We start from the raw sequence: 24,360 nt of genomic DNA on the forward strand, positions 1-24,360 counted from the left end.
TATATATATATATATATATATATATATATATATATATATATATATATATATATATATATATATATATATATATATATATATATATATATATATATATATATGTTTTCATTCTATACAATCACATATTTACTGTGCTTAATCAGGGCATATAACATTGAGTAATAAACACGGCCCTCACTTATATAGAAAATGCCCTCTACAATACAAACCCAATATACCACCTTGGCCCACCATACACCCTCTTTCAACCCCCTCCAACTTTCATTCTTCCTTCTCACACACCCCTCTATGCCTACTTCCCCTCCCCTTCTTTCTAACCCTAACCCTATCACTCCCTCTAATCCATTTCCTCCCTCCCTTCTCCTCCTCCTCTCTCTCACCCTCTCCACCCTCCTTCTTCTTTCACTCGACTCTTTCCTTCGGTATATTTCTATTACCTTCCAGTATATTCGGTTTGTTCTATTTTCGCACTAACATTGAAAAGCCACAGTATACAAATGCAATCATGGAATTTAACACATATTGTATTTCCCCCCTCCCCCCTCCCCCTAGGTCCCCACCTCCCTTCCCTCCCCCCGACTTCCCAGAGCCCATACGTGGTATAACTTTTGGACAATCACAGTCTAAAATATCTCTACATTGAACTCAGCTTCTCTCTACATTGAACTCAGCTTCAAGTCAACAATGCTTTGAGGAAATGAAATAGAAATTGCTCATTAAAATATCAAGAGAATTTACCAACATCTTTCAAGTTAATGAAGGATACAACACATAATTAGTCAGGTTTCTCCAAAGTGACTTAATCATAAATATTACTTCATGAACTGAGCCTAGTAATTGTATTTCAATATGCAAAATGGGGTTAATTTTCAAAGACAGAATGGTTTCAAATTAAAAGTTTTGTTTGTCTTGAGCTGCTTTAGAGAGTTTTCACACTTTGAAAACAATTTGGAATTATCAAGTTAAGAGAAAGGGTTTATGTTAATGAAGGAAAGTTGGTGATTTTTCTGCATTGCAATTTTGTGAGAAACATCCCTTATTATCCCTGGGGACACCCAACTCTCTGAACTAATTTTAGACATACAAAAATACTCAGCTTCATAACTGAAAAGGCATTTGATGGTGATTTCATAATGCATTATAATGTTGTATAAACCCTATCTTTGTTAATGATTTATTGCTATAATGATGTATATTGAATTATTCCCACATTTATCCATTCACTGTACTTGAACCAATTCCGTTCCGACTTTATGCCTGCATACATATTTGTTAACATGTAGAAGGTTTTATTTTCATCCCTTGCAGGATTCTGTTTACAAAATAAGTTTCAATTACCTCCACCAGACCGATTAGATCGCACAGACTAGGCCTCCTCCGAATTCCATCCGCCGGCCAGTGTCGACTGGCGACTACCCGGAGGAGAGCCTTCTCTGTTGCTGCTCCGACCCTCTGGAACGAACTCCCCGTGGAGATTCGTACCCTCACCACCCTCCAGGCCTTCCGCATAGCCCTTAAAACCTGGCTGTTCCGACAGGCCTGGGGCTAAAGAATCGTTGCCCCTATCTCGAATGGTATGATTGTTGCGCTTTTAATTATGTATTGTTTTGTGTTGTTGTCAATGGTCTGTATCCCCCTTCCCTTGTTTGAGTTGTGAGCCGCCCTGAGTCCCTTTAGGGAAAAGGGCAGCATACAAATGAAATAAAACTCTAAAAAAACTCTAAACTCAAGAAATATTACTGCAGCCTTTATTCCAACGGATAAACCTGGGTTGCCTAAATTCCATACAAGATATATTTAAGGTTCAAAAGAACCTTGAGCTTTTGAATTAAACTTTACAAGTCAGTGACCATTGAAATACATACCTGTATATTGCTTGGGTTGAAAAGATATAAAGCTATCACTTTCTACACCTGTAATATTTTTATGGAAAAGATTCGTACTTTCTTTCTTTTTACTCCATCATTCATGTTTTAAATTAACGATATTTCTTCCGTATATCCCATCTGTTCTTTAACGATAGTGTTTAGATGGCTGTTTTATTGCAGCCCTGCTCTCATTGTCAAAAGTAAATTGATCAGGAATAACCATAGTGATCTTCATGGACAAGTGGGAAATAGTTATTATATGCCTACGTGTCTTAATGGATATCAGGACTCTTTATATAGCTATGAGTCATGCCAACTTTATTATTTATGTATATTTGTATTACTAGAAACTAGAGAACCAGTTTGGTGTGGTATAAGAGCCAAGGTGGCGCAGTGGTTAAAAAGCAGCACTGCAGGCTACTGCTAGATCAGCAGGTCAGCGGTTCAAATCTCACCGGCTCAGGGTTGACTCAGCCTTCCATCCTTCCGAGGTGGGTAAAATGAGGACCCAGATTGTTGGGGGCAATATGCTGACTCTCTGTAAACCGCTTAGAGAGGCCTGAAAGGCCTATGAAGCGGTATATAAGTCTACTGCTATTGCTATTGCTATTGGTGGTTAAGGCATCAGGATAGAAAACTGGGCGATTGTGAGTTCTAGTTCCACCTTACGCACAAAGCCATCTGGGTGACCTTGGGCCAGTCACTTTCTCTCAGTTCTTGGAAGAAGCAGTGGCAAACCATTTCTGGAAAACATTGTTCCAGACAGTTTCCGAGAAACAAACATGATTGAAGAGAAGAAAAATGAATATTTCTATTGCACTGCAATCTTGGTGGTTCACAGAAGTTACAATAGCAGTTAACATAACCATGACGTATCGATCACAATGAATCTCCAATATATATGATAAAGCATAAAGTATCAGCTGTGAGTTTATATGCCTCATTCCAGAAAATGTCACATCCAAAATCAAAAATTCAATTTTCTCCTACATTCTGCTACCTATCCTCCGCGAGCTGCACTGGCTTCCCATTGGTCTCCGGACACGCTTCAAGGTGCTAGTCGTTACTTTTAAAGCCCTACATGGTATCGGACCTGGTTACTTGAGACACCGCCTCCTGCCAGTTACCTCCCAGAGACCTATTAGATCGCACAGACTAGGCCTTCTCCGGATTCCATCTGCCGGTCAATGTTGGCTGGCGACTCCCCAGGGGAGGGCCTTCTCTGTAGCTGCTCCGGCCCTATGGAACGATCTCCCCGTGGAGATCCGGATCCTTACTACCCTTCCGGCCTTCCGCAAAGCAACCAAGACCTGGCTGTTCCGGCAGGCCTGGGGCTGTTGATTCATCCAGCCCCATTCTAAGTTATGAATGTTGTGGAATTTTTAATGTTGTTTTTTTTATTTTTTGTATGTCCCCCCTTCCTTTTTTACCTGTAAGCCGCCCTGAGTCTCTCGAGAGTGGGCGGCATACAAACCAATTAAATAAATAAATAAATAAATAAATAAATAAATAAATAAATAAATAAATGAATGAATGAATGAATGAATGAATGAATGAATGAATGAATGAATGAATAAATAAATAAATAAATAAATAAATAAATAAATAAATAAATAAATTCAGAAGGAAGCTAACACAAGAACCTAACTTAATGTCCATGGGGGGAGAGGGGGATATTATAGAGGACTGCCGTTGCCACCAAAAAAATCAGGTAAATTTATATAGCTCCTAAGTACAATCCATTTTAGTAACTGGTAAGATAGATGAAAAAAAAATGGAGGAAGGAGTACTATGTCCACTGCATGTTGAATGAAAATTCAATAAATAGTACATCTAACCTATTACCCATCTTTTGTTGCTAATAAACTCTCTCGTTTCCAATGAGCTTACTTTCAGATTTTGGAATAGATTGTAGATAAAGAACATTTGACCTAGGTCAGTGTGATTTAAACTCCAAGGCTACATGAAGTCTCCACCATGCCATTCGTTTATCTTACATTTATCAACAATGTGACTGGAGTAAACATTCAATGTTTCAATTAATTTAAGTGTCACAAGGTCTATGGACACTTAGATAGATTTTCTCCATGATGATCTCTCCCAAAACTGGACATTCAGGTATTTTTTTAAATGTTTTCTTATACTTTTATGAGTGCAAATAACACAATAATTGTATTAATGCATATGAATAATAATACCTTATATTTTGATTATGGTGGTATTTGTCCAGTATTAATTAAACATTAAGGCTATGATGATTTAGGTAACTTAACTTTGAAAGATAAGGAAAAATGTATTCAAAAATATTTCTTGTTCGGAACCTACTTATATCTCTTCCAAATTAGTAATAAAGAAAAACTCAATTTGTTCATATCATTTCACTTAAATCCAGATCATTATTGTGTTAAATATCCCCCTATTTCCCCCCCCCACAAGTAGCTATATATAAAACAGTGCTGAATACAGCTTCAAAACCCTTGAAAATATATCTCAGAATCTTTATATCACTACACATTAGAAATGGAAGTAATACAGAAGCTTAAAAACATGCACAGGTTAGATTATTTCCCCTACAGGCATTCTCAAAGAAGAATTAAAACTATACTTTTTTCACAGAAGAATATCATATACATCATGAAGGAAATAGGGAATGAATGAATAACAGAATAACATAGTTGGAAGGGACATTGGAGGTCCAACCCCTTGCTCATGCAGGAGACCCTACACCATTTCAGACAGTCTCTTCTTAAAAATGTCCAGTGTTGCAGCATTCAGCCGAGGTGGCGCGGTGGTTAAATGCAGCACTGCAGGCTACTTCAACTGACTGCTAGATCAGCAGTTCAGCGGTTCAAATCTCACCGGCTCAGGGTTGACTCAGCCTTCCATCCTTACGAGGTGGGTAAAATGAGGACCCAGATTGTTGTTGGGGGCAATATGCTGACTCTGTAAACCGCTTAGAGAGGGCTGAAAGCCCTATGAAGGGGTATATAAGTCTACTGCTATTACTATTGCTGCTATTCACAACTTCTGGAGGCAAGTTGTTCCACTGGTTAATTGTTCTCACTGTTAGGAAATTTCTCCTTAATTCTAGGTTGCTTCTCTCCTTAATTAGGTTCCATACATTGTTTCTCGTCTTGTCTTCTGGTGCTCTGGAGAATAGCTTGACTCCCTCTCTTCTTTGTGGTAGCCCTTCACATATTGGAACACTACTGTAATATCACCCCAGTTCTTCTTGCCTAGACTAGACAAATTCAATTCCTGCAATCATATGTTTTAGCCTCCCGCCCCCTAATCATTTTTGTTGCTCTTTTTTGCACTCTTTCCAGAGTCCGTTTTGTAATATGGTGACCAAAACTGGATGTAGAATGAGAAAGCTGTTATGGGGAAATTTTATGAGTTATTCAATCCTGAGAAAGAAAACATGAGAAAGAAGATCAAAATAACCCTGCTTTGATTTTCATTATTATAAAATGAGGCACAAATAATCTTGTATGGGTTTTCAAGATTGTTTTCTTCTACCTTACTATAATAAAGATCATTTCTGGAATCCATGTCTTGCCGGTTTCTAGATCTTAATCCTAATCTTCAAAAGGCTGATGCAAATATGTCATTTCTCATTCATATCTCAAATCATTTGCATCATTTGCATTTTCTCTAAAGAAAGTCTATTTTGTTATCTCAGTTTGCTGCTTGTCTGGCTTTATTTTATAAAATAAAAGGAATGCAGGAACTAAAAACTAATTAAAAGGGTGCAGGAACTAAAAATATATTATTATTATATTCATTTATTGGAGTCTTTTTAGTAGTTTTACTGTTTTAAATGGGGTTTTATATTTTGTAAGCCGTCTTGAGCTGCCACGGGCAAATAGGCGGCAATATAAATTCAATTATAAATAAGTAAATAAGTAAATATATGAAGTTGTGAAAGCCCCAACACTGGAAGTCTTTAAGAAGATGTTGGATAGCCATTTGTCTGGAACGGTATAGGGTTTCCTGCCTAGGCAGGGGGTTGGACTAGAAGACCTTCAAGGTCCCTTTCAACTCTGCTATAGTATATCTATTTATTTATTTATTTATTTATTTATTTTATTTATTTATTAGACTTATATACCACTTCATAGGGCTTTCAGCCCTCTCTAAGCGGTTTACAAATTTTTAGCAAATTGAGTCAGCAAATTGCCCCCACAGTCTGGGTCCTCATTTCACCCACCTCGGAAGGATGGAAGGCTGAGTCAACCTTGAGCCGGTGAGATTTGAACCGCTGAACTGCAGATAACAGTCAGCTGAAGTGGCCTGCAGTACTGCACCCTAACCACTGCGCCACCTCGGCTCTTATAAAAATTATAAAAAAAAATTATATATTTTTATTATATATTTTTTATATAATATATAATTTTTATATATTTTATTATATAAAAATTGAAGACCTGGTTGGCAATCCACAGCTATTTTATGCCAGATTTCCTCTATTACATAAGTGTTTCTTTTGATAACAACAAGTCAGATATCCATGGGGCCCACCTGTTCAACCTTTTCTGTAGGTCACAAAATGGAAATAATTGTCAATTGTTTTTTGTGTCCAGGCCCGGGATGGGTTGCTGCGGGTTCGCATAGATTCGGGCGATCCTCTAGCTAAGGATGTGCCCTGTTAGGTGAACTTGCAAATCCCACCCCTGGCTGGCCCCGCCCACCCCACCCACTCTGCCCTGCCACTCCCAGGAGTCTCCACGCGGCCCATTTTGGATACCAGGTAAGTGAAGGGCCCACATGGAGGCAAAAACGGGCTTCCTGAAAGTTTTGGAAATCTGGAAACAAGCTCATTTCCACCTCCAGGGGGCCTTTGGGGCCCACGGGATGCTCTTTTCGCCCTCCTGGAGGCTCGAAGAAAGCCTCTGGAGCCTGGGGAGGGCGAAAAATGGGTCTTCCAGAAGTCCAGAAATGGGCATGTTTCCGGCATCAGGAGGCTCAAGAAAAGCCTCCAGAGCATGGGGAGGGTGAAAACACCACCCCCATGGTGCAGAAGGTGGACTAGGCAATGCCCACCATGGCCACACCCACCCAGCAACTGGACAGAGAACCTATTGCCAAAATTTTTGAAGCCCATCCCTGTCTCGGCCTAATATATTTACAGTATCTTGGAATGTTTGAAACTACCATCTATAAAGAAATCGCAGTAGTGTAAGTGTATGCTTTAAATCTCAACAATAGATTTAGGATTTCATCATCCTAGAAGCTTTGAACTTTGTCATCACGTCTAACCTTCATTTCATCCGTTCTTAGTTTTAAACAAGTTTCTTTGCAAATCAAGCTTCTTCCATAAATCTAAATGCAGTGATAAGTTGCCCTATAGCATAAAGAAAATGAAATCCTTGAAAATTATGAGTAAATAAATAACAGTTCTTTGAGCTTGCTGATTATTTAAAGGAAACTCACAACACATTTGAAAAACACAACTTTGCCACATTCTTTTTACAAAATTCTAAGTCTCACATACTTAAGGAAAGTGTTAATTCAATGAGCTAACCCATGAATGTATTATGAGTATTTTCAACACTTTAAATTATCTGCAACACAAGTGTAAAAACAATAAATCATAATGTTTATTTGGAAATTCAGTGAATTAAAATAAGTATGCCTTCAAAGAAAGAAGCACACAATAATCATAATAACTTAACAAAAATTAAATAAAGCTGCAACTTTCATTTGATATATATACTGCCAGCCTTTGAGGTGCATGAGAGTTGAATACCAAAAGTCTTGAATATTAAAAAAAAAACAACTACCTAAAACTATTTTAAAATGTTATAACGCAACTCTGACTATGCCTGTCCTTTCCTCGCCTGTATGGTAAAGAATATCAGAGAGCGACAAGTTCAAACAGAATAGACTGCAAGTGACCTTGGAAGTCGAGGTGGTGCAGTGGGTAGAGTGCAGTACTGCAGGCCACTTCAGATGACTGCTAGTTCAGCAGTTCAGCGGTTCAAATCTCACCGGCTCAGGGTTGACTCAGCCTTCCATCCTTCCGAGGTGGGTAAAATGAGGACCCAGATTGTTGTTGGGGGCAATATGCTGACTCTGTAAACCACTTAGAGAGGGCTGAAAGCCCTATGAAGCAGTATATAAGTCTAACTGCTATTGCTACTAGCGTGTGTGCACATTCGTGCATGTCAAAAATGGACCAGATGACATCTGGGTGGGTGAGCGGAGCCCAGGAAATCCTGCTTTCTAGCTAATATAAATTGCATGTCACAGCTGATTGTCAGAAAAGCATTTTTGTTACTACTCATTCAGGCGAATCAGTAGCATTTTTACTACCAGTTTGGGCAAACCAGTCCGAACCGGTAGCATTTCACCCCTGACAGTTAAGTAAAAAAGAGTTCCTAAAATTTATTCTTTTGACTTGTGAGGAAATAATCTTGCTTTTAATTTATTATTATATTCTAACACAGGGACAATATTATGGAAGTTATGGGAACAATGGAGACCAGCCTTTGAAAGTCAACTGTTGACTTAGCCTTCTTCGTACAGTTGATTGGCCATTGTCAGAATAGACAGATAGCCCAGATGTGCCAGGGATCAGATCTAAGGGAGCATTGCTAATGATTGTATGTTCTTATGAAGAAGTAGGTTTTATAAATCAGCACAACTTAATCTATGCACATATTAATGGACTACAAAATCATGGGTACCCAAACAACATAAGATGGGACAAGAAATGATAGGTGAATCAATTCTAGTTTGGTCTTGAGTAATGTTTGCTCATATAGCCAGGAGTTAGAATCATAGCTGATGAATGAATCTAAGGTGAAGGGTTAGGATGGCCAGAGGCAATATGGATGCACAGAGACTCTCCTACCAAACATTATGTACTACAGATCTCATAGGTCAAAGCTTACTCCATTTGAGTGATATTATTTTTCTTTTTCATAACTGGAAGGGAAAGAAGTGCCTCTGTAGAATACCTGTGAAGGTCTTTGTTCGAAAACTATTATAGCTTCTTTCAATATTCCCAACTATTTGTCAGTGGATTGAAAGTGTACCATCTTACAGATGGCATGTTTTCTTCTCCCCCCCCCCCCCCCCAATCCCATAGAAGAAAAGTGAAAAATCATGTGTGGGAACTGATAATCTTTTGGCAGGAAAAAAGAAGGAATCTGCAATTTTAAACGTTTAAATTAGACTGAAGAAAGTATAATAGTAAAGCAATTATTTTTATTTATTTGTCTGGATTTTTTTTTTTTGCCTTAAGGATTCATATCAGAATCTTTTGTCAGGAAAAGAGATTGAATTATAAGATTCTAGCCAGCATTTATATGCGTTCCGCCCATGTCCTCACCCGATACCTCCAACTTCAATGCATGCTCCTTTAAAAAGAAAGCCTCTCTTTGTGTATAGCTATATAGATATCCTGAAGAATATGTTGATATAAGGAATGGGCTAGAATAGTCGTGTTTGAAATTCTTCGTAGAAATCTCGATGCTCCACTCTTGAAAGATCCACATTCATTTAAGAACAGATTTCTAACTTTTCTGAAATGTTTAATATGCAAAGACCCAAACGTACATTATCAAGCCACGCAAAGTCAAGAGGCTTGTTCAGCGTCACATCTCAGGGTTTTTTGAAAACCCTTTAAATGGTGAATTAAATATGAATCAGAATGTCCAAGGAAGGTTCTTTTGGTTAACTAAGAGGATTCAATCGTGCATCATTTATTTGCAATCTTTGGAAGAATGGTTCAGGTTTTTTTTAAATGTAGTAGAAAACTGCAAAGGTAATTCTTGTTTGTATGATTATCACCTTGTTTTTTAACGGATGCAGAGTAGTGGCTGATGTACATACCTTTCAAGGAAATTGGAGGCCACAGATAAAATATTGGTAAACTGAAAAGGAACGTGCAAGTGGATATGAAAAAGAAAAAAGAAAAGAAAAACGGTTCAGTTTTTCTGCTATCTTTGGGGTTTGCTTGATTTAATACACTGTAAAAAGCTGCCTTGTAGAGTTGGATTGTCTCCAGCTGCTTCCCATCTGACTTCCTTAGAAGGACTAAAGTACTGATCATTAACATTCATCTACTCCTGTTCCCAAACTGTGTCCTGCAGTACCAGCTATCAGGGTTCCAAGTAATTCACCCATAGCAAACAGAACTCCGAGGCAAACAGTTTCCTCAAATAACAAATTTATTGGATATATCATATGGGCACAGACTGGTGAAAACAGACTCTAAAGGTTCCCGTGGTTTTCCCAAACAATCAGTCACATGGTCCAATCAAGGTGCTGTCTGGTTGCTTGGAAACTTCACTCCTCCTCTCTTCCGCTATCTGTGGGAATGTCCTTGGTTCTCAGGGGAAACTATTCTGTTTTGGCTACAAAACCCCAGCTATCTCTATTCCCCACTCCCTATCCCTCATCACCATGTGGCAACAATGAAGCCTCCAAGATGGCCTCAGTCAAGCTAGCTTCAGAGTTGACACCTGCTCAACTTGGTCATTAGGTGACTTCGACAAATCCTAGTACAAAATTAAGCAACTCCATTGGATTATTGCCTTTTGCTCACAATTCTGACAATTCCTTTTCCTTCCATGCTGCATATCTCAGGGTACTTTCATATATAGCACTACCTCTGCTCCCCAGTCCCTTTAGGTCACTTTGAAGCCAGTAACTATGTTCCCTCTCAGCAGGTTGAGAATCACCATCATTAACCAATCAGTGCTTTTCCTTCAGTTGATCAAAAGGGCTTTGCCAAAAACATAGTAATTCAGTCAGCACCCTGCTCAAATTGCTGGCAATTCTAGATTTAGTTTAGCTAGAAAGAAAGAAAAAATATTCAGGCCACTCCTCCGAAAGAGAAAATGAATCAAACTGTTATCTAGTGCATCCGTTGAATTTAAAACAGACTGTTGTGGGCCATCAGCTGCCAGCAGAGCCAGATGAGGAGGAGTGGGTGTGGGAGTCTGGGCCAGCATTGGGGTCTTTGGAAGGCTCCGAAGAAGAATCAGAATCAGAGGCAGATGCAGAGATGGACCCCAGGTGGACAGGCAGCCGTCTTTGGGAACTGAGCTGAGTAAGAGGGAGAAACAGATGGGGCCCATCCCAGATGTACATATGTGTAGAGGAGAGGAGAGCAACAGAAAGCAATAAGCTGGCTCTCAGGGAAAAGAAGACATAGATACTAGCCAGCTCCTCCCTGACTGGGAAATAAATAGTAAGGGTTTCGGAGTAGTCTGTTGTCGCAGAAAACCCTTTATTTTCTAGTGTGCATCAATCAAGTTGAATCCCTTTGCCTACATCAATCAAGTTGAATCCCTTTGCCTACATCAATCAAGTTGAATCCCTTTGCCAGAACCAGGTTTGTTTGAACTAATTGCTCTGTATTTGAGGTGCCAACTGAGTCTTCCTGCTGGGAAATAATAGGCAGTGAATTTGCTTCAGCAGGACCTCAACAGGGACTGGTTTTGCTTGGCTTAATCATTGAAGGACCTTTTTATCTTGAGTTCTCATTTGAACAAACACTGTTCCTGTCCTGTTTTAAATGAGTAAGTGGTTTTTCATTGCTTGTGAAGGCTGGGTCAGAACACAAACGAACAAATACAAACTTCTGTGTATTTGTAACGGGAAGCTAGTTCTCTCCCTCTATTCCAGAGAGCCGAGGTGGCACAGTGGTTAGGGTGCAGTACTGCAGGCCACTTCAGCTGACTGTTATCTGCAGTTCAGCGGTTCTAATCTCACCGGCTCAGGGTTGACTCAGCCTTCCATCCTTCCGAGGTGGGTAAAATGAGGACCCAGATTGTTGTTGGGGGCAATATGCTGACTCTGTAAACCACTTAGAGAGGGCTGAAAGCCCTATGAAGCGGTATATAAGTCTAACTGCTATTGCTATTAAAAAGATGTCTTTTTTTTTTGCCCTAGACTCAGTCTTGACTGCTGGCAATTTTCTCAAAATGTTCCTGCAATTTTCTTGGCTTTGTACCTAAGGTAGAAACTAGAACTCACAATTTTCCTGGTGAATCAACAACAACCCCAAATTGGCTGTCTAAATAGGAACGTCCTCAAAGAAAGCAACCAGCAATAACAAAATCCACTGAAAGTGCTAAACGTAGCATGTTATCATGGATTCTGTTCAGAGGTGGTATTCAGCCAGTTCTGAACAGCTCTGGCGAACTGGTATCGGAAATTTTGAGTAGTTCGTGGAACCGGTAAATACCATCTCTGGCTGGCTCCACCCCCATCTATTTGCTGCCTCCCGAGTTCCAGCTGATCGGCTGGGTCTTCTTCTGTTAGCAATAGCAATAGCAGTTAGACTTATATACCGCTTCATAGGGCTTTCAGCCCTCTCTAAGCGGTTTACAGAGTCAGCATATCGCCCCCACAGTCTGGGTCCTCATTTCACCCACCTCGGAAGGATGGAAGGCTGAGTCAACCTTGAGCCGGTGAGATTTGAACCGCTGAACTGCAGATAGCAGTCAGCTGAAGTGGCCTGCAGTACTGCACCCTAACCACTGCGCCACCTCGGCTCTTCTGTTGCACAGGAGAATGGAGCTGGAAAGCAGATTAGTGGGGTGGGGAAGGAATGGGGATTTTACAGTATCCTTGCCCTGGAGTGGGGTGGAAATGGAGATTTTACAGTATCCTTCCCCCAGGAGTGGGGAGGGAATGGACATTTTGTGGTATCCTTCTCTTGCCACGCCCATCAAGCCACACCCACCAAGCCCACTGAACTGGTAGTGAAAAAATTGAATCTCACCACTGAATGAGTTTGTAAGCAGGCTGCCTTCTCAAGATCTTAACTACATTTATAGGCTGCTGTATTAACAGAAATGAAAAGAACAAGGGAGAAAGAAGAAAGGAAAGGAACTAAATACTTTTAGGCAACAAGATCTGAACTTCACTGTAAGGGCATGTCTATACTGCAACTATATTAGTCCCCCTTTCCACTCTGGCATGTAGGAAAAAAATAGCTTTAAAATGCCTGCACATCTCTTTGTTCCCTTACAAAGAATAGTCATAGATAGCCAAGAACTCCTATTAATTGTACTTATGTGAAAAAATTCAACATTTCTTTTAAACGACCTTGGGGTGATTGGTGCCGGGAGAAAACACGAAGCAAAGCGAATACTCTGCAGAGCTTCAGGCTTTCAAAAAGAAAAATAGCTAAGGTTTTTTTTGGGGAGATTTGGGTTATACCTTGGCTAAGCTAGCAATATATCAGTTCAGCAGCTGAGCAAGCCAATGTCACGAGGTCAGGGAGGTTCAGAGTTGCTTTTAAACTGGGTCCTTGGGTGGAATTGTCCTTAGTTTATAAGATATTATTTTTTTCAATTATATATCACCTTGACAGATTTAGTGGAGTTTGTAGCAACTAAGTCACAAGTACAGATCATACAATTACTTTTTTTTTATTAGCTGCATATTAATGTATGAGCCGTCTGCTTGTGTTGGTTTAGATTAGCTGGGGGTAACTTAGGTGTGCCTCCTTGTTCAATTGGAAAAGTGTATAAATATGTGGATCTGAAATGCATTTTACACATTGTCTCTAAGAAACAGGTGTGGTTCTTCGCCAATGGCTTGAAGATAAGAGAAGAGAAGAGAAGATACTTTATTTGTATGCCGCCCTTTTCCCTGGGGGGACTCAGGGCGGCTCACAGTTCAGGGGGAGGGGAGGACAAACCAAGTTACATATAAGACAATACATCATTAAAAGCACAGCATTCATACTATTCGGGCAGGGTTAAGGTCTTTAGCCCCAGGCCTGTCGGGACAGCCAGGTTTTAAGGGCTATGCGGAAGGTCTGGAGGGTGGTGAGGGTATGAATCTCCATGGGGAGTTCATTCCATAGGGTCGGAGCTGACACAGAGAAGGCTCTCCTCTGCGTGGTTGCCAGTCGACATTGACTGGCTGATGGAACTCGGAGGAGGCCTAATCTGTGGGATCTAATTGGTCGAGTGGAGGTGATTGGCAGTAGGCGGTCTCTCAAGTACCCAGATCCAATACCATGAAGGGCTTTGTAGGTGACAACTAGCACCTTGAAACGTACCCGGAGATCAACAGGTAGCCAGTGCAGCTCGCGGAGGATAGGTGTTATGTGGGTGAAACGAGGTGCACCCACAATCGCTCGCGCGGCCGCATTCTGGACTAGCTGAAGTCGCCGAATACTCTTCAAGGGCAGCCCCATGTAGAGCACATTGCAGTATTCCAGCCTAGAGGTCACAAGGGCACGAGTGACTGTTGTGAGAGCCTCCCGGTTCAGGTAGGGACGCAACTGGTGCACCAGGCGAACCTGGGCAAATGCCCCCCTGGTCACAGCTGACAAATGGTGTTCAAAAGTCAGCTGTGGGTCCAGGAGGACTCCCAAGTTGCGGACCCTGTCTGAGGGGCGTATTATTTGACCCCCCAGCCTGAGAGAGTTAACTGGCTTAATATCAATGGCTGTTATTCTAGATTCAGTGCCCAATTAGGGGTAAAACAACAGTTCTGTAGAGAAGCTTAGGTAGTCCTCGAATTACAATAATTCATTTAGTTAGTTCACTTAGTAACTGTTCAAAGTTACAATGGCCCTGAAAAAAAGTGACTTAAGACCATTTTTCACACTTACGACCATTGCATCATCCCCATGGTCACATGATCAAAATTCAGACACCTGGCAACTGATTCATATTTGCAGTGTCCCAGGGTCATGTTATCACCTTTTGCAAGCTCTGACAAGCAAAGTCAGAGTCCAGATTCACTTAATAACTGTGTTACTAACTTAAAAACTGCAGCAGTTCATTTAACGACTGTGGCAAGAAAGGTTGTAAAATGGGGCAAAATTCACTTAACAACTGTCTCACTTAGCAACAGAAATTTGGGGTTCAATTGAGGTCGTAAATCATGGACTACCTGTAAATCTCCTTATGTGATTGGGTCATACTATTTGTCCTAGCTGTACAAAAGTTACAAAGGGAATTTTAATGATACTAAACAATGAACTGAGTCAATACACTTCGTTAAGCAATGGGTTATTTTAACCTTGATTACTTAAAAAAGCCAGAATTATTTGTTTCTACATTACACCAAAGTCTAAATATAATGGCTTGGTTTGTAAAGTGAGACTGTTCTATTGGATGCTATTCAGAGGTGGGATTCACATCAGTTTATTACCGATTTGCAAATGTGAGCATGCCCGCATACTCACATTGTGTGAGCCTTCCACACATGCGCTTTGCCTGCATGCATGCATGTGCGCACCATCGAAAATGAGGCTACATAGGACATTTTGGAGCCAGGGCAGGTGACCAGGCCCACCTGCAGTTCGCCGCAACCGGTTTGGGCGAACCGGTCCGAACCAGCTGAATACCACCTCTGATGCTATTGGTTGTGTGACTTCCTTTTCCATGATTGTTAAATAATAGGTTCCACCACAAATCCGCGAAACCCTTATCCGCGGAGACATAAGCACGAAGACTAATTCGCGCTGTTCGAAGCGCTAAGGAAAAATGTGACCCTACCGCGATGACATAATCGCGGAGGGCAAATCCGCGCATTCCCAAGCACTCAGTACCCTAAACCTAACGCTAAACCTAACGCTAAACCTAACGCTAAACCTAACGCTAAACCTAACGCTAAACCTAACCCTAAACCTAACCCTAAACCTAACCCTAAAACAAACCCCTAAACCTAATCCTAACCCTTACCTTAATTGAAATCGGCTTTCTGCCGCGGCGCCATTTTAAAGCGCCCTTCTGTTGCCGCGCTGTTGTCGCGGCGGTGATGACGTGTGGTGATGACATCGCGGCTTTAGCGCCGCGATTTTATCACCACGATTTTGACGAGCGCGGTTTTGTCGTGCCACGAAATAATAACCATCAAGAGGCTTAACTTTCTGGTATCCTATGTCCGTAGCCTTATTATCTCCTCCTTGCACTATAGACAATCATGCCATGATTTCTCAGCCATGTTTAAGATTTTATAAAGGCATATAACAGGCAAGATAAACAGGCAAGTCATTTAAGGAATTCTGTTCATAGATCACAGAGAGGATAAGTTTATATAACAACATCTTCTTGTAACAATATGCTGTTTTTATTACAGAAATTTGTCAACATCTATGCACAGGGAGATTATAATTCCAGATATATGTTTTGCTTTGTTTCTGGTGTAAGGGGAACTCTGAAGCAAAACTGAACCCCAAAGGATTTTGATAGACTTTGGAGATGAGTCCAACTAATTTTTAAGCAATGACGTTTCTCAATGTTATAGCTTTTGAATTAAAATAGATTATCATAGCCATATACATAATTATTCACTTTAAACAAATGACTTGGGCAGGTCTAATATTGGTGACCAAAAATACATTTACCAGCCTGCTATTTCAGTTATAGTATTGACATACAACGATTACATCATAGATATCATAGTTTTATGGATATGTATTTCAGATTTTTTTTTGAGGGGGTTGTCAAGTAAATATTTAGAGAAAAGATCAGAAGCATGTGAGACATTTTTTCTGTTCTGTGCCATTTTAAAAATATTCATTTGTGTCCTATGAAACAATCCAAAATTGAAAATGAATTGTTACCTTCCTCCAACATTAAACAGCTATCAATCTTATATTATAGTCACAGACCAGAATTAATAAAAACAAATTAAATAAATAAATAAAACAAAACATACAGTGCATATAGTACCATATATTTTGATGAAAACATGAGAATATACTTAAATTTGTTAATATAGTATTACATATGAATTCAAATAGGCTTTGGTTCATCGCAGCCATTTCTTCATAGCTGTACAATAGCTATCAAAATGAATTGCATTAATTTCCTGTTAACTTGTTCCTCATATTTTGAAGAGGCTCTTCATCTGGAATATTCAAATTCTTCCAATCGTAAGGACATTTCTACTTCAATATGAATCAAAATTACCATCATCATTAAAACTGACTGCAGCTTTCCATTAATTTAAACAAAAGATGGAAGAAAAATAGGGCACAAGAATGGTGCTAATTGTAGCACATAGTCACCCTCTCTCCAGGAAGTAAAAAGGAACTAGGGAAATGGGAATGTATTTTTTTGCGACCTGTACATGCTGTGATTTAATTATGGCAAAAGAAAGGAAGAAAGGAGATGATCAAGTTGTTCATTTTAAATTCTTGCTGGATTTACAAAACAATGATAACTCCATGATCAGTACAAACAAGGAAAGCAGATCAAAGTTTCTAATTTTGCTCTTTAACAATAGGGTAAGAAGCATTAAAATGATATTCTTAAAATGATACATGCTTATAATGCCTTGGTAAGGCCACACTTGAAATACTGCATCCAGTTTTGGTCACCACGATGTAAAACAGATGTGGAAACTCTAGAAAGTGTGCAGAGAAGAGCAACAAAGATGATTAGGGGACTAAAGACTAAAACATATGAAGAATGGTTGCAGGAACCATTGTTGTATTTGAGCTGATAAATAAATAAAGGGAGACTAGTATAGATCTATTTCAAGCTATTTAGCTCTCATTAGCTAGCCATACCCTTACTGGGATTTGAACCTGTGCTGTATTACATTACATATTTATTTATTTATCAGCTCAAATACAACACAAATGTAACAAAGGCAACAGTAAAAATATTGGCTTTCTGTCTGGATGGTCTCTTGTGATGAGCTGATAGACAGAGAAAGGAAGCAGTATGCCTCCTCCCATATTTGGGCATACCAGGGGTTGTGACACTAAATACATACTTATTTCCCTGGCTCAGCTGATAAAGGAGGAGAACCTTGTGGCTTAGTGGCTAACACAACTGCTTAATATGTAATACAGCACAGGTTCAAATCCCAGTAAGGGTATGGCTAGCTGATGAGAGCTAAATAGCTTGAAATAGATCTATACTAGTCTCCCTTTATTTATGTGTCAGCTCAAATACAACACAAATGTAACAAAGGCAACAGTAAAAATATTGGCTTTCTGTCTGGATGGTCTCTTGTGATGAGCCGATAGACAGAGAAAGGAAGCAGTATGCCTCCTCCCATAATTGGGCACACCAGGGGTTGTGACACTAAATAAATAAATAAATAAATAAATAAATAAATAAATAAATAAATAAATAAATAAATAAATAAATACATACATACATACATACATACATACATACATACATACATACATACATACATACATACATAGTTTTCTGCTATTCCTTTCTTCAATATTAGATGCAAAACCTTACATCTGAAACTAGTTATACTTCATATGAGTGAATGACCTCCAAATCTCTTCAGAATCATCTTCCTAAATCAGCCATTCATCAAGGTAATGCAGTGGTGGGATTCAGCCAGTCCGCTTCTTTCTAGCCTAATCTTTATTTCCCTGCTTACAGAACCACCTCTCCGGTTAACCCTGATTACATTGTAACAGCTAAGGCGAAGCGCCCATCGACATGAGTGATGTTGAGTTGGCCACACCTACCCAGTCACATGACCACCAAGCCCCACCTACCCAGCTGGTCATTAGGGCAGAGAACCGGTTGTTAAATTATTTGAATCCCACCACTGAGGTAATGTCACATACTTATTCCAAGAAATCATCTAGAGCCAACTTGGACACAACATTTTACATTAAGAAATTGTTATTTAACAATATTTCTATAGGATTATAAAGTACTAATGGTTTCCACTCCTTAAACTGCATATCAGGGGTGGGTTTCTCACCCCGTTCCAACCGGTTTGGTTGGAACGGGGCCGGCGGCGTCCTCGTGCACGCGCGCAGTGCACGCATGTGTACTAGCGCCTGTGTGATGCTCCAGCTGCTCCTGGAGGATCGCGCAGGTGCTGTATGCGTTCTGCGCATGCATGGAAGCGCAGAACTCGTCAAAACTGGGTAAGAAACGCGGGCAGGCGGGTGGATCCTTCGGCATTCCCGGAAGTTACTTACTTCTGGGTTTGCCGACCAACCGGTTCGCGGGGACCGCCGCGAACCGCCTGAAACCCACCCCTGCTGCATATCCTGGGAGCATGATGGCTCAAGTGATAGGACCACTGGGCAGGAGGTTAGCAGTGGGGTGAGGTTGAGTTTTTGTCCTTCACTCCTCCTCCTGCCAGAGGGATGTGAAAGGAGCCACCAACTAAGAGTCCCTAGGGCAACAGTGATGTCACCAGCTAATCTGTTCAATCCGGAAGCCCCTTCATGCGTCTGACACAAGTGCCAAAGCAAACTGTATACCCCACCAGCCTTACAAGGTAGAAGTGACCAAGCATCCCTACAACTACTTTAATAATGTATATAGTAACAGAATCTCTCAAATTAAAGCATGATTTTTCTCCTCTACCTTTATGTGAATCTGGGGAGGTACCTGAGATGCTTTTAGATCTCTTCCCCATCATCTGTGCATCTGTGATGTTTACCTGCTTATTGTCACGCTAACAGATTTCCTTTCTTTCCATCAAGATTTTTACTCCTGTACAATACCTAAGTTCTTTTTTAAAAAAATCCTAGAAATTGGACTAGGCAATATGGTGCCTATATCCTTCTCCAAATTAAGAGAAAGGTAAATAGAAATATGCCAATGAATAGACCAAGAACAATCTCACTATCAACCAGTGGAATGTCTTGCCTTCGGAAGCTGTGGGGGTTTCATCACTGGAGGCTTTCAAGAAGAGACTGGTCTGCCATCTGTCAGAAATGGTGTAGTGGGGTCCTGCTTGGGCAGGGGGTTGGACTAGATGACAGGTTCTCTTCCAACTCTCTTAATTTCTTGGTAAGGCAGATACTGGTGGTCTACGGAAAATTCAGAATCAGGTTCTGTCTGGTTACCAGCTAATACAACACAGCTAGTGGTTTTTCCTAAGCTCCATTTCTTAATCCACTGCAGGTTGCAATTCTCTTATCCTGTATCCTTAGATGACCATTTTCTGCATATTATCTTGTGTCTGCAAAGTGTCGTCAATATAAAAGGCAGCATACGTTGTTTGCTTTAAATTAACAGTCCACTTTCTAACAGTCCACTAATTCTCTATGCTATCAGTTATAATGCAGAAAAATATGTATCTAAAAGAAGAGTTAACGTTTCTTTCAAAACTTGGTCAAAGGAAGGAACTACAGACGAAAGTGAAGAAATGACACTTGTCTACAATGTAAAGTAGTGAGTATACAGCTTGTATAACAGTGTAAATGTGCTGTCCCCTCAAAATAACGCAGCACACAGCCATTAAAGTCTAAACTTTTTTATAAGATGTTCTATAGATGGCATTTAGATCCTAAAAAACTGGCTTCTATGTATCCGAATGTACAGCCTAAATATTGGAGGTGTGGTTCTCTCGATGCTACATATTATCATATATGGTGGACCTGCCAAAAGGTTAAGGCATTCTGGATAAAAATATGGTGGGTCATGCAAAATATTTTTTAAAAGAAGGATAAAGTTTACTCCTCAGTTATTTTTACTAGGTATATGTACTGACTTTACAGTGGTAGAGACTAACTTGATTCTGCACCTAATAATGGCAGCAAGACTGTTGGTGGCGCAATACTGGAAGTAGGAAGACTTGCCTACAATCCAAGAATGGACATTGAAAGTCACAAACTTAGCCGAGATGGCTAAAATATCGGCATATCTTAAAGATCACTCAAATGAGAGATATAAACGAGACTGGAAAAAATGGATTGACTATATACAAAACAAATATGGGACTAAGAAATTCCAGTTAGCCTATGCTTAAGATCAGGAATGATTTAAATTGTTTAAAGTTAGCTTAGCAAGAAGAAGCTAAGATCAAGGTAGAGATGTTATTAATTTCTTTATTTCTTTTTTTCTCAATAGATTTTAGACTGTGTTTGTTAAAAATTCATACCATGTACGGGTTCTGGGAAGTCAGGGGGGGGAGGAGGAGGGGGGTTGGGGGGTGGAGGGAGGGAGGGGCACACAAAAAAAATTGTACTTCAATGTCTTAATGATTGACGAATGATGAAATATTTGTGTTTTTTAAAAGAAATAAAATAAATATTTGTGATTAAAGTCTAAACTGCTGGCAAAAGTTATACTTAAATATTTAGAAAATATGAGGGAGTGTGCTCACTTCTGTGATATACCAGCATGTGTATGTGTTTCTCTTGGAAGGGCTTGGAAGGCATCAGAAAATTCCAACTCTTCCCCATCATAATTATCATCACTACATATGCCTGTAATCAGAACAGATACAATATTTGCATTATATATATTTTTTTCAAAAAAGAAAGATAACTAGCCTATTCTCAAGACTGTTCCCTTACTGCAGTGGTTCCCAAACTTGGCAACTTTAAGACTTGTGGACTTCAACTCCCAGAATTCTCCAGCCAGCCAGAATTCTGGGAGTTGAAGTCCACAAGTCTTAAAGTTGCCAAGTTTGGCAACCTCTGCCTTACTGACTCATAAATACCCATCACAAACCATCAGAATTGTAGAAGGTATAGGATGTGTCCTTCAGTCTGTGTCTTTTACGACCAACCCTAAAATTTCTTAGGCTGCTGGAGAAGCTCTGAAGAGAGGATGTGACTGCATTTGACAAACCATGATTAGATTTGCCATAGTATCACAGATCATGATTTCATGTAGCGTCATTTTCATTGACTAGGACAAATCTGGAAAAATGGAAAGGGGGGGGCATATCTCGTCCACATTATTTTACTAAATGTTCAAATTTCTTGGGTTTTTTTTTATTTTACAAAACACACACAAAATAAACAAAAATACATACATATACATATACATATACATATACATATACATATACATATACATATACATATACATATACATATACATATACATACACATACACATACATACATACATACATACATACATACATACATACATACACAAAATAAATACGGGACCAAGAAATTCCAGTTAGCCTATGCTTAAAATCAGGAATGATTTAAATTGTTTAAAGTTAGCTTAGCAAGAAGAAGCTAAGATCAAGGTAGAGATGTTATTAATTTCTTTATTTCTTTTTTCTCAATAGATTTTAGACTGTGTTTGTTAAAAATCTATACGGTGTACGGGTTCTGGGAAGTCGGGGGGGAAGGAGGAGGGGGGTCGGGGGGAGGGATATACATTAGGCTAGACACGATGTGTTAGATCTCAATGCAATGTGACTTCACATGTATACTGTTTTTCTCTAATTTTTCTCTTTAAAAATAGGATAAGCCAAATACATTAACATATAGTGGAAATACACCGAGGGGAGGAGGAGTAGGAAAGACGAAAGATGGGTAGAGAGGGATGGGAGAGAGGGGGGGGAGGTGAAAAGAAAGGGGGGTGGATCTGGAGAGAGGAGTGGTAGAGGACGAGGGGAAGTAGGGTAGAGGGGGATGATGGAGGGAAGATAGAAAGTTGGAGGGTGGTGGAAGAAAGAGGTGTATGGAGAACGGAAGAGGCTTTTATTTTCTGGGGCATTGTCGACAAGAGGAATTGATGCAATTACTGTTTAATACTGTATGGGGTATACATGTGAGTGTATGAAAATGAAAATAAAATATACTAAAACGGAAAAAAAAATACAGAACAACGTGCATTATGTATTTCCCCCCATCAATGGTTTTTCTTTAAAAAAAAAAACAGCAACAAGCTATAGAACATATGCAGCATTATAAAGATCCATACTGTACATCCAAATCAGTTGACTTTATAAGTAACGTAATGTTAAGGGGGTGGGGGGGGCATTGCCTTATTCATTTCCTGTGGGAGTTCAATTCAGAAGGGACAGCTGTGAAGATTAGGATAAGCCTGCCCTATCCCTTTACATTAGCCAAATTGTGGTACAATTCGTCTGTATTGAAAACAGTATAAGCAACGCTTTCAGACTCCTCCTGGGTCTTCCTGCCGAGAGATCCAATTCTAAAGTCCCTGAAAGGAGCGACAGTGAGCTTTAAACTGTATTCATTTAGCAAACTGTAGCATACTGTACATGCATCTACACTCAATTTCTGGGCTGTGGTTCAGACTGTAAATTAGGCGCTGTATGAAGCAGCACTTAGAAATCTGCAGTTCAAAGATTCAAAAAATGAGATGGCAGAAAGAGAAGGACCTTACAAAAAGTTAACCAGATGCAAAATGCTGACAATTTTTATTTTTGTCTTTAATGCTGGAAAGAATAAACTCTAAATGAATAAGGAAAAAAACAAAACACCATCATCTTTAACCTACTAGCCTTTAAACTGAATCTCACTCTCTGGGAATTTTTTGAATGAAATATTTTGTACTCTAAAGAAACATTCTTCCTTTATTAAAAAAGAACCTTTACCGTAAATATTTAATTCATGATGATTAATACTGTATATGAACAGTGGAGTCCTTGGTGCTCTCTGAGCTTCGCTGTTGCTGATGACGTTATATAGCTGGATAATGAAACATCTGCAGGCAAACGGCCACGTTCAGAGGGAATCAAGGACTCGGCAGTTGAATCCTAAGCTACACATGTTCTCTTCTATTGAAAATATGAATAGGCTGAGGAAATGAAGGACAACTTTCACATTATGCAGAGCGTTAAAAAAAAAACACCCAGCCATTCCTTTAAAAAGTACATTTAAAAGTATGTTTTCATACTTGACGTTATTTAAACAGCATCACATTAAATGTGATGCTGTGGGGCTAAAGAGCTTTTGCCCCCCTCCTCGAATGGTATGGCTGTTGTGTGCTTTTAAATTGTGTATTGTTATGTTCGTCTTTTTTATCCCCTGTCTGTACCCCCTTCCCTGACTTGAATTGTGAGCCGCCCTGAGTCCCAGAGGAGAGGGTAGGAAGGGGAAGAGGAAGAGCAGGAGTAGAAGAAAGGTACAGGAAGAAGGAAGGGAAAGGAGAGGAGGAAGGAAGAAAGTAGAGAAGGGAGGGAGGGAGAAAAGAAAGGGAAAATAAGGTGGTGTTATAACAGGAGGAAGGGATGGTAAACAAAGCAACCCAAACTCTATATTAAAACCTATTAAATGAAATAATAAATGTATAAGAATGAAAAAAAAAGACTGAAAGGTCTACTTAAACAATAACTTTTTCCTAGGCACCTAAGTATCTTGGAGTAACATTGGATCGGACAGTCTCCTACAAGAAGCACCTAGACAATACAGTGGCAAAAATCAATACCAGGAACAACGTACTCCAGAAATTATGTGGAACTAAATGGGGAGCTTCAGCAGTCATCAGTCCTAGAATTGGTCTACTCTGCAGCAGAATAGGATGCCCTTGTAAGGCTTAACAGCAGCCATACTAGATGCTAGACTTAATGACACCATGAGGATTTATAAGTGGATGTATTAAAACAACTTCACCTTGCTGGCTTCTTGTTCTGAGCCATATAGCACTGCCAGCTTTATCAAGGCAAGGTGCATTAGTGAGAGAATACAGAAAAAAATATATGAATTTGTTCCTACCTGTATATGCCGACCTTCCTCATTTATCAGCAGGAGGACTCAATTCCAGGAAGCCCCCCCCCACCCCTGCCACTTGCACAATGTCTGCTCAACAACTTTAACATCAATTCCTAATGGAAAGCC

At 39.8% G+C, this 24,360-nt stretch overlaps 1 protein-coding gene across 1 annotated transcript in view; it reads right to left on the bottom strand.

Moving 5' to 3' along the window:
* PCDH15 (protocadherin related 15) overlaps nt 1-24,360 on the bottom strand; it is an 810,754-nt gene that overhangs the window by 411,675 nt on the left and 374,719 nt on the right. The window lies entirely within an intron of this gene.

Source organism: Thamnophis sirtalis, unplaced genomic scaffold (assembly GCF_051295495.1).
Source record: "Thamnophis sirtalis isolate CommonGarterSnake01/CBP01778 unplaced genomic scaffold, rThaSir2_p1.2 scaffold_15, whole genome shotgun sequence".
Taxonomy (NCBI): domain Eukaryota; kingdom Metazoa; phylum Chordata; class Lepidosauria; order Squamata; family Natricidae; genus Thamnophis; species Thamnophis sirtalis.